The sequence below is a fragment of the Lepus europaeus genome, chromosome 4 (assembly GCF_033115175.1).
Source record: "Lepus europaeus isolate LE1 chromosome 4, mLepTim1.pri, whole genome shotgun sequence".
Lineage (NCBI taxonomy): Eukaryota > Metazoa > Chordata > Mammalia > Lagomorpha > Leporidae > Lepus > Lepus europaeus.
The window spans coordinates 22,600,130-22,610,528 of record NC_084830.1 but is presented as its reverse complement, the minus strand read 5'-3'; the positions used below and the strand labels follow the sequence as shown (position 1 = coordinate 22,610,528).

Sequence of the window (10,399 nt, the reverse complement as noted above, 5' to 3'; positions counted from 1 at the left end):
AGCAAACTCCTAATCATTAACATTTTTGAAAAGGGGTCAGCGTGCTACTGTGGGCAAAGCTCTGGCCTGGGATTTAAGACTTTTGAATCCTAGTATTGACTTTTCTATTAACACTATGGGACTACGGGTAAGCTTGGACAAGCCCTTTGTCCTAGCTTTTGGACTGGTAAACTACAGTTTGACTTGGTTGAGTCAACTTGGTTGACAGGTTGACTTGGTTTGTTAATAGGGAAAGAAATCAAATCCAGAATAAATGGAGATTTCTAATGCAACCCAGGCAGAGCTTCAGGAAGGGCAGGGACCAGATATCTGGGGCTCTGGGCAAGGCTGGGGTTCAAGAAATTGAACACCCAGGATGGTACAAGGACAACCCAATCACAATGGATAGAATGGATGCCAGTAGCCACACTTGAGCAGGGATCTAGAGGCCATCAACTGATTCAACTTTCCAGTCATTGAATCAAAGAGAGTTGGAGTTGTAGATCCAGGAAGGTGATGGGGGAGAAGGCATTCAGGACTTTGGGACAGCAGCAATTCACAACTGGTATGGGAGCATTTCATGATTCTCAGTCAGTGCAAGCTGCACTGGTGTGTTCCTGCTGGATGTGAGATGTGCCTGAGGATAAGAAGTAATGGTTCAGATAGCCTTATTAGGATGAACTTGAGTAAAACATTGGGAAAACACTTTTTTTTTCCTGCTCTTGTGTCCCAGCCTTTAATACATTTCAGGGAGAGTATCTGGTTGGCTTAGTTTAGAGCTTTTGTCTACACTTGGCTAGGTGGAAGCAGGGCATCCTAAGTAACAGCCTACTCTCCCCAGCAACTACATCCGATGAAGAGGAGGTGCTCTCCTAAAGGAATTCAGGGCTTTGTATCTTTAGGGTGAGAAACAAAGTACTTAACAGCCAGTCTGACAGGGACACTGGTCAATCAGAAGGGACATGGACCCTTGGATCCTGGAGGGACGAACATGGGAGCAGGGAGCAGGACTTGGGCTGGGGTTAATGCTCATATGTAGGTCATATTATCAGCCGATGCTTACCTACCAGACAGCAGGCTTGGGGGCACAGACAGGGACGACAACAGGTTATTACAGAGGGGTTGGAGTAGAACTGCAAATAACTCTCATCTGGAAACTGCTTTGCTATTCATACAGGAGGTGTGCTGGTATTATTTTCATAATATTACTGACTTTATAGAGACTAGGAGAAGGGGTAGTTCTACTGGAATTTGGTAGATGCGGCCAGGGGTGATAAATATTTTACAAAGTCATGGTGTCCTGCCCCAAATGCCAATAGCACCTCTGTTGAGAAACAAGGGAGAATCTTCCAGCAGGATTGCTGGACAGTACTGTCATGGGCAATGGACTTAAGGAGGTGATCCCAGTGTGGATAATAAAGCTGTCATTTTCTTCTTCTAGTGTGGATAATATAGCTGTTATTTATTAATCCTTTATAATTTTCTTCTTCTCAGAGACACTAAATCATTCAAGTGAAAAAACAAGGGGCAGCGAAGCCCTTCAATTCAGGTTTTCGGGTTTACCCCGAAGTCTTCCTGCAAGGTTCCAGGGCACGGAGAGGAAAGGAGTAACAGTGTGTGTGTGTGTGTGTGCCTTAGAGAGGAGGAGGTTTATAATCACACCACAAACTCTCGATGACACTCTGGGGAAGAGTGGTAGAGCTTCAGAATCATTCACAGTGGGAAGTTGGGATTTTTGTTTATCTTTGAAAAGGCACCACATAAGCTTATGCAATTTTTCCTAGACTGAGGATGGAGACCCTTGGCGGGTGCTGTCTTCTGGTCTTTTCTATGGTTCAGTTCTCTGTACTCTACCAGATGCTAGGTTCACCCTAAGATAACAGTTGAAAGGTCTGGAAATTCACATCCAACTGTGACTCAGTGGGAAATTGATTGCAACCAGCTATTCTTATTCAACATTAATTGAAGCCTATTTATAAAGAGAAAGGGGAGAAGCCAAACGTTAAAAACGGTGAGTACAAGTTAGGAAATTTAAAAATAACATTTAATAGATTAGTACACCAATACACATCATCATACAATATTTTTCAAATATGCATGTCTACTTGTATCTGGATTTTTTGTATACGTTTTACATTGTAAAATCATCCGGGAATCTCCCAGTCCCAGTTTTCTCTAATGAATAAAAGGTATTCCTGGAAGTTTTACCTAAAAACTTGTGTTAACATGCAGAGACTTCCCTCAAGGGAATGAAAAGAAAGGCTTATATTGGTCATTTGCATCTTGGTAGAAATGAACATAAGAAAAAAGTTTTATTAGTGAAAACTGGGAACAGAATATGAGGATGAAAATCACCTGTTCGAGGGCAGAGGACGATCTAATAAAATGGTAGTTATCCCCGGGAATAAACGCTAGGAATTCAGCTCCCTGCGTGTCCTTCTAGGGCGAGGGGCCCTTTCCAGTTCCCTCCCCATCCAGACACCAGGTGGTGCTCTCACACTTGCCGCTCTGCGACGGAGCCCTCGCACTTGGAATCCGTCTCCCAGAAAGCTGCGCTGCGCGTGCAGTGAAGCGCGGAGGCGGAGTGGCGCCTGGCTGCAGCTGCACCCTGCGCCCGAGCCGAGGCCAACTCCTGCCAAGACCACGGGGCGGTGGCGGGGTCTGGAGCTGGCCTTCTTTGCTCCAACCGCAGGACCTGGGGGACAAAGTGCGCAGGGCATGGGCAGGGCCGCGGATAGCACGCAAAGGCACGGAACGCAGAGGCGGCGGCGGCGCGCAACAGCCAGGGCGTGGGAAGGCCCACCCTGAAATGGATCCCAGCGTGGCTGTGGCCCCTTCCTGGATGCTTGGCGGTGCAGGGCGGAGGCAGGGCCGGAGCTTCTAACACAGCCCTTGCCCTCGCTCTTCTGCACATCCTCAGCCTCTGTCCGTGGTGGGATAGCTCCTTTTGAAGGCGAGAAATCACTTTTCTCATAAAAAAAATAGGGTCTTGCTAGATTCCTAGTTTCTACGCGCCCTCCCCGTCACCTTTGAGCACACCTAATAAGCCAGGTGGTGAAAAATAGAGCGGGCGAGGGGGTGGGTTCTACACGGTTCTAGAAGGGGTGAAAAAACGGACGCGGGTTTAAGAGGTCAGAGTGGGGAGAGCGCCGGGCCCTGGAGACCTCCTGTTCGCCCCTCAGGGCAGAGACCTGAAAAGGGTGGCCTGCGTGGATCAACCCACTGCGGTGTTTAATAAACGCAGGTCCCCGGCCTCAGCCTAGCCCTGCAGCCCGCCCGAATCTCGGCGGGCGGGGACCCTGCAGGTGCGAAGTCCGACCGCAGGAAACCGCTTGCCTTCGTGATTCTCTAACCAACGAAAATATCCACTTCGACACCCCTGCACTCTACAGTTTGAGCATCGCTGCTCTGGCGTTTATAGCCCTGTTCTGAGAGCTATGATGGGGTAAAGCGGGAGGGGGGCGCATGGAAAGGACCCAAGAGAGTCTTTACGGTGGATCGGGTCCCGTCTGCCTCACCCACAAACCCGGAGCGCGGGGTCTCCCACGCGGTAAGGCAGCACGGGTCTTTGAGGATGAGGAGGTAGGCACCGAGCACACGAAACCAGGAGAGCTCGAGACCCCGGGGCCTCCAGGGGCCTCCAGAACGGCTGGTACGGGAGCGGCCAGCCCCTGGCGCACTGCACCGGGCTGCAACCAGGTCTCGGGTGGGAGCGCCTGCGGAAGGCGCGGGGCGGACTCCTCCGCATCGCCTGTGGGGCGGGGATGGGGGAGAGGAGGAGGGGAAAAGCGGAGTTGAGGCGGGTTGGGGGGGGGGTGAGGTTAGGGCCCTAGGCCTGCCTCCCCCCTCTCCCTCCCGCCCTCCTGGCCACCTTCCGCCCTATAATTGGCCGCCCGCGGGCCTGCCTTCCCTCTTATCTGATCCTGGGCGCTCAGGGAGAGCGAAGCGCGGGAGAGGCAGGGGGTGGGAGAGGGAGAAGGAGGGAGAGACTAAAAGGGCGCTTGGAGGGAAGCGCGCGAGGGTGGTGCGCTTCTAAGAACCAGCTCGCGGCAGAGCGCGCAGCTTCCCGAAGCGTGGAGAGACCCCCCCAACCTGGACTGGGGGCATCGCAGTGAACAGGTAGGTCCGTTTTCTCTGCACTTCTGCGTTTCCGCTTCGAAGAGTGTTCCTGAGGTAGGAAAAGTGGAGAGCAAGCCACCTGCAAACGCCTCGCAATTACTCGCACCTTGTTTACACGTGCGCGCCCTGGAGGGACTGGAGACCTGGGCTGGGGGACTGGGGAGATGGGGCGGGGCACCCTGACGCCCCGCTGCGTGCCGCGAGTGTGGAGATACCTTTTGCAGTTATCCGGGCGCTTTCCACGCGCTTGGGAGCTTGCGTGAGGCGGGAAGAAGCTGGGTTTGGCCAGGGGTGCCGTGGCGGCTCCAACTCTACCATTTAGAATGAGGCTTAGTAAAGGCGATTGTCTGGTGGGAAAGGGGCTCAGAAATTTGTCTTAAGGGAACGGCTGACTGTTTGTAGACGGCAGAGTTTCTATTTAAGTTGTATTTGGAGAGCTTGCCAGAACAGCCCTTTGGGATCATGAGGTGCGCTGACCTGCAGTGGATTTGGGTAGTTGAGGAACAGGAGCTGGCCGCCAAGGGGAGCCGCCGGGCAGAGCGCGTCGACGGAGAGTGCTGAAGTGAGGCGCTCTTTGCCGCGTCTCTGTGCCGGGAAATCCGGAAGCTTAGAGCGTTTTGCTTGGGCATCTGAAGCCAGGAGGCTTTGAGATGTTCCTCCAGGCTTGGATATTGGAGGATCTCTCTACCTCTCTTCCTATCGTTCAACCCCTCTGGAGCGCTCCCTGCTTCTAGCCCTGGCGTGCGCGGCGCCTGGGCTGGACGGAGAAGCGTCTGCCAGAGTTGGCTTTGGGCTCCCAGTGCGCACAGGCGCAGCGTGGTGAGGGTCCGGCAAACACAAGCCTCGTGGGGCCAGGACCGAGACAGGCTGCCCGCAGGTGCGTGACCATAGACATCTGGCTCCTGGAGCTGGGCTCTGAGTCCTCTGTGGGCAGCACGCCCCGTCGATTAGCTCAGGTTCGCGCTATGAGGTCCAGGAGGGCTTTGTACTGCTCTTCTGGAAAGAAAGGGTCCAGCGAAGCTTGCGTGCAGTTTTCCCGGGGGCCTGGGTTTCCCGCCCGAAGGTTAATTCTGTCTACTGAGAGGTCTATTGCTTCTGGAAGTTTCGTGCTCCCCTTTGGAGGCTTTGGAAAGTCCACTGCTGCCAGAGGTTGGAGGGGTGGGGGTGGGGATGGGGGTGGCCAGGACTAAGAGAAATAAGGCAGTAAGGCTTGGGTAGCTCTGTGGAACTTCTGCAGAAGTGACAAAATATTTTCTTGTTAAAAGCTGGGCCCCTCATCTACAGAGGGTCAGAGACTGCAGCCTCGCTTGCAGCGCCCTACTCCATCAGCGACAGACTTCCTCTGGGTGCATGAGGAGGCCTGCTCTGTTTCTGAGATGATGGCCCCGTTTTGCACACACAGAACTCACTGGGGAATTTAGAATGAATAGACGAGTGAATGAATGAATGAATGGCGTTCGGATTCTTGGTTGTTCAGAAGCACAACTTGGATGATCTCAACCTGGAATCAAGGATTTGGTGCATTATAAGAGAGACTTCAGAACAGTTTGTTTTTTTAAACAGATCTGTTGAGATATAATTCACAGATCATATACTTTACCCATGAAAAGTGTACAATTCCATGGTTTATAGTATATGCACCAAATTTTAGCACCCCCCCAAAAAAAACCTCAAATTTCAGTAACTCCCCTTCTGCCCCTAATTTGCCACCCATGCTCTGTGGGCATGACTGCTCTGGACAGTTGATAGAAATGGAAGTGTACATCACCCGGTCCTTTGTGACTGGTTCTTTGATCAAGGGAAACACATCCGAGGTTCACCCATGATGCACACGATCCCTTTTTGCTCTTTCAGCCAGCGCTGAACTGCTGCTTGAGAAGCCTTGAACCAGAATGAACCTCAACCTCCAGGGCAGCCCTGGCCTCCTGCAGGTCCCTTTGAGAAGACAGGAACCACACGAGGGAGGCCTCTTAGCAATGTCCAGGGCTGGATTCCTTGGAACCCATCGGCATTCCTGGAGCAGTTTTGGATGGGTTCCAGGCTTCAGAATTCATGGGAGGAGTTTTTTGGCCCTATCCTCTTCTAACTGTCCAGCACAGGATTTCACAGAGCACTCGAGGGGCCTTCCATGCTTGCCTTAGAATCCGCTGGGGCTGTTCACGAGAATGGCTGAGAAACTGCTATGATCAGGGTCACTAAAGGCAAGCCCCCCACCCCCACCCCCTGCCCACCAAAAGACCCCTTTCAGGGGTTAAGCTCCTGTTGAGTCTTACATATTTCATGGAGTAAAACATGATCTTGTGCCTGTGTTCAGTGGACAGTCTCTGCAGTGGTGTGCCTCCAGACCCCACTGGCCGTCACTTTGATCCAAACTCAGCTAAATGAATGCTGTTTTCCTGGCTTGTCAAGTACAACCTACGGTTCCAGTAGAGGACAAGGGCCTTTCTGAATTGCTGCAGGCTGGGGGCAGTGTTGTTGGGGCACCACTGAGCTAACACATTATCTGGGGTTATGATTTGATGAGAACAAAGTCAGTAATAAAGGAGATCTTAGAGGCCCCTTGGGGAACCTGCGGTGGGGGTCAGGGGAAAGAAATGTTAAAAGAATGTGACAAAAGTAAGCTGGGCAGATTTGCTCCCAGATGGTGCTAGATGACAGAGGGAAAACCATTTTCTACTCTTTCTATAAGTAAATACAAATTGGCAGAGATCCAGTTATTCTTCAAGATACACCAAGCTGTTAGTATAAGCTGAAGTGCTGCAGTGGAGTTTGGGGTGGGGGGAGTGTGAGTTGGGAGTATCAACATATTTTCTGTCTACTAATTGGGTATCTGTGTTTTTCTCCTTCAGAAACATGCTAAATCTCCCAGTTACTTGGGAAATATTATTCCTTCTTTAGTGATAAGATCACTGACTGTCAGGGAAATGAGGTACATTTGCCTAGGGTCACAAAGTCAGGTGACAGATACATGATTAAGAAAAGTATATGGAATTTGAAATATACTTTAAAAAGATTTATTAATTGATTAATTGGAAAGGCAGAATGAGAGAGGGAGAGATCTTCCATCTGCTGGTTCACTCCCCAAATGCCCCCAATAGCCAGGGCTGGGCCAAGCTGTAGCTGGGAGCTGGGAACTCAATGTATGTCTCCCACATGGTTGGCAAGGTCCCCAATACTTGTACCGTAAAAGCTGTGCTCATTCATATGAAGTTGGAATCATGGGCAGAAATGGGATCTCAACACAGGCACTTCAGATATGGGATTCAGGCATTCCAAATAACATCTTAACCACCACACCAAACCCCTGCTCTGACAAGGAAATTTGCTTCAGTCAGTAGTCTTGTTGCTATTTCTGCCAACACACCTTTGTTGAAGCTACCTCGGAAGATGTCCCTATCTTTGAATTTAATGGATAGTTTTGGTCTCTTTTCTCCCAGAAATTATCAAAGTTGCTTATGACAGTTTTGTCTAGAGGATGGGGCTCACTAAGCTCATCAGAATGTCTTAGGATATGTCTGCATCTAAGGATACTTATTGGGCCTTTATTGGATAAGGACTTGTTCCTGGGTAGCTTTCTGTCTGCTTTTTCAAAGAGGAGCACATTGCCTTGATGTCTGATTCTGAGCTTCTATCTCCAGATTTTTGCTTCTCTTCTCCCTCTACTTCCCAGCCCTGTCTCCTGCAATGTTACTGGCACTGTGCTAAGTATTCAAAATACATGAGAATACTATACTCTGGTGAGTAGGACTGCAAATAGCCAACTGTAGTACTGTGTTAAGTGCTGCAGAATGGCAAACAGATTACTACTGAAGGAATTAGAGGAAGAGCAGCTGAGCCTAGAATTGCAGATCAGGGAAGCCTTCCTGAGTGAAAGGAAATCAGTGAAGAGATGTGCATGTAGCTTTATACCAGTTACAGACAGCTTTTGATAAACAAGCGCCTAGTTCTTTGACAGAGGAACTGTCAGTCCTTAAAGAATGAGAAAAAGAAGATAGGCGATGGAACATTCCTGTGCCAGGGAACTGTCAATCCAATTTTTCCTACTTTCTGGGTAGGATCTGTGTTCTATCACATAGAATTTACAGCAGCTGTTTTAAGACAGTTGGAGCAGCTGCATTTCTGAGGCTAATTTGCAATCAAATCTCTTGCATTTGAGTAATTCATTGGACTGTTGTTCATCTAATAGGGTCTTTCTGTAAATTAGAAAAAGGTGGCCTTTCTGGGCAGGTCCACACAATTGGGGGAAAACAACTCCTTTCTTCCAGGTGACACAGCTTTGCATTGGAGCACACAACTGGCAAGCTGAGTTGCAAATTTCAAATATCATTTGTCTTAGTCCAAATGCAAAGTGTGCAGTGCAATGACTGTGAAGTGTACATACCAATCCTGATCATTCAATTATTGATCATCAAAATCAATTCACATTTACTGATTTCCTATTATGTGTGTTGAACTTTTTGACTATGGATTAAACTACTCATCTAGCTATGATCCAGAAGGGAGAACAGTTACCAAAGGCCGTAAAGTTAGTTGGAGGGTTGCAATGGGATGAGGGATAGATGCAGTCTATTGGAGATCTGCTAAATGAAGGATGTAGTTTGTTGCTACTGCTTCCTGGTGCACATTCACAAACTGGTGGTACCTGCCCTTGATAAGATGAAACTGCACTGAAATGTGAATAAAATGTCACTGACCATAGGTCACTTCAGCTGAGAAATTTTTCACAGCAAGGCATTCCTGATAAAGAAAGCATTGCATTCTCTCAATTGGGCATAAACTTCTTATTTTATTGTGGGTCAGTAACAAACAGCTCACAGATCAGCTGTTTTGAGTAGCACTGATCCAGAGAGCACTGTCCCACATTGGGACAAAGGAGGTTACCTTTTTTTTTTTTAAATATCTTTTTCTGCCTTTATAGTATTTTCTTTCTTCTCCTACTTTTTTTTTCCCCTCCTCATCCTCTTCATTATTTTCACTTTCCCATCTCTTATTACTATTCTACTTGTTTTGCCTTCCTTTTAGATGTTTCCCTCTAAATGAAAATCTCTGAATTTGATTCACCATTTTGTCTTTAAAAAGCAAAATGAAGGGCCAGCATTGTGGTGCAGTGGGTTAAACTGCTGCCTGCAGTGTTGGCATCCTGTATGAGCACTATTCAAGTCCCAGTTCTCTGCTTCTGACCGTTTCCTGCTAATGTGTCTGGGAAAGCAGCAGAAGATGGCCTGAGTGATTGGGCCCCTGCAACCCAAGTGTGAGACCTGGATGGAGTCCTGGGATCCTGGCTTTGGCCTAGTCCAGCCCTAGCTATTGTAGCCATTTGGGGAGTGAACCAGCAGGTGGAAGATCTCTGTATCTTCTGCTCTCCCCCTGTAACTCTTTCAAATAAGAAAATAAAAAAAGAAAAATTAAGAAAATAAAAAAGAAGAAAAGTTAAGAAAATAAAAAAAATTAAGAAAATAAAAAAGCAAAATGAAGTAAGCCCAATTACACAATAAATAAGAATCACAAATGAAAACAAAATAAAAAAGAATTACGTGGTAATTAAAATGATGAAAATTTAAAAAATCTGGATTAAATGGATTACCTGAAGCAAGATAGAAATCATTAAAACAGATCCTAGATTATATAGAAATTATAATTAAAACAATAGGTACAAAATGTTAAACACTGTTAAAAAGTAACCTCCCCAAAAGTACCAGTCCCTTATGGTTTTGCAATTGAATACTAACAAAAATGTAAAAAAATCTATAATGCCAGTGCTCTTAAAACTAACAATACAGTACACACACAAAAAAAATCTTTGAAGTTATTTTTATAAAACCAGCAAAATAATACTGGTATTCATACTTGACATAGCAAGTTTTCTTTTTTTTTTTTATTATGCTTACTATTATTCAGACACTGATCCTCTCCTTAGCTAACATAACTTAGCATTTTATTTGTCAGATTAATAACTTAATAATCTACATGGATGGGGCTACATAACAAAATAAACTTGTTAGTATATATTTATTTGTCTTACCTACCAGTCTGTTGGTCTTGCCATCTATCACCAAAACCAAATTCATGCTAAAGCAGCCTTCCTATTAAAAACTAGAATAAGACAAGGTAGCAAGTATCAGTATTCTAGAGATAGTAGACAAAGCAATAAGACAGGAAAAATGAAAAGCATAATATTTGGAACATAAGAGGAAAGCTATCATCTGCTGGAAAAAAAGTAGTGAAATCAGTTATTACAGACTAAAACTGACAATGTTAAACTACTGGAGATAATAAGAACTTCTAGTATGGAATGTTAGAT

The 10,399-nt window shown here is 47.1% G+C and overlaps 1 protein-coding gene across 4 annotated transcripts in view; it reads left to right on the top strand.

Moving 5' to 3' along the window:
* The first annotated feature begins 3,907 nt into the window (after nucleotides 1-3,907).
* COL14A1 (collagen type XIV alpha 1 chain) overlaps nucleotides 3,908-10,399 on the top strand; it is a 264,888-nt gene continuing 258,396 nt past the window's right edge. For 3 of the 4 annotated variants that reach the window (XM_062188053.1, XM_062188054.1, XM_062188055.1), the window contains exon 1: nucleotides 3,908-4,098. The gene's annotated coding sequence lies outside the window, so the exon portion shown is untranslated. The remainder of the gene's footprint in view (nucleotides 4,099-10,399) is intronic. The other variant, XM_062188052.1, reaches the window with a different exon arrangement.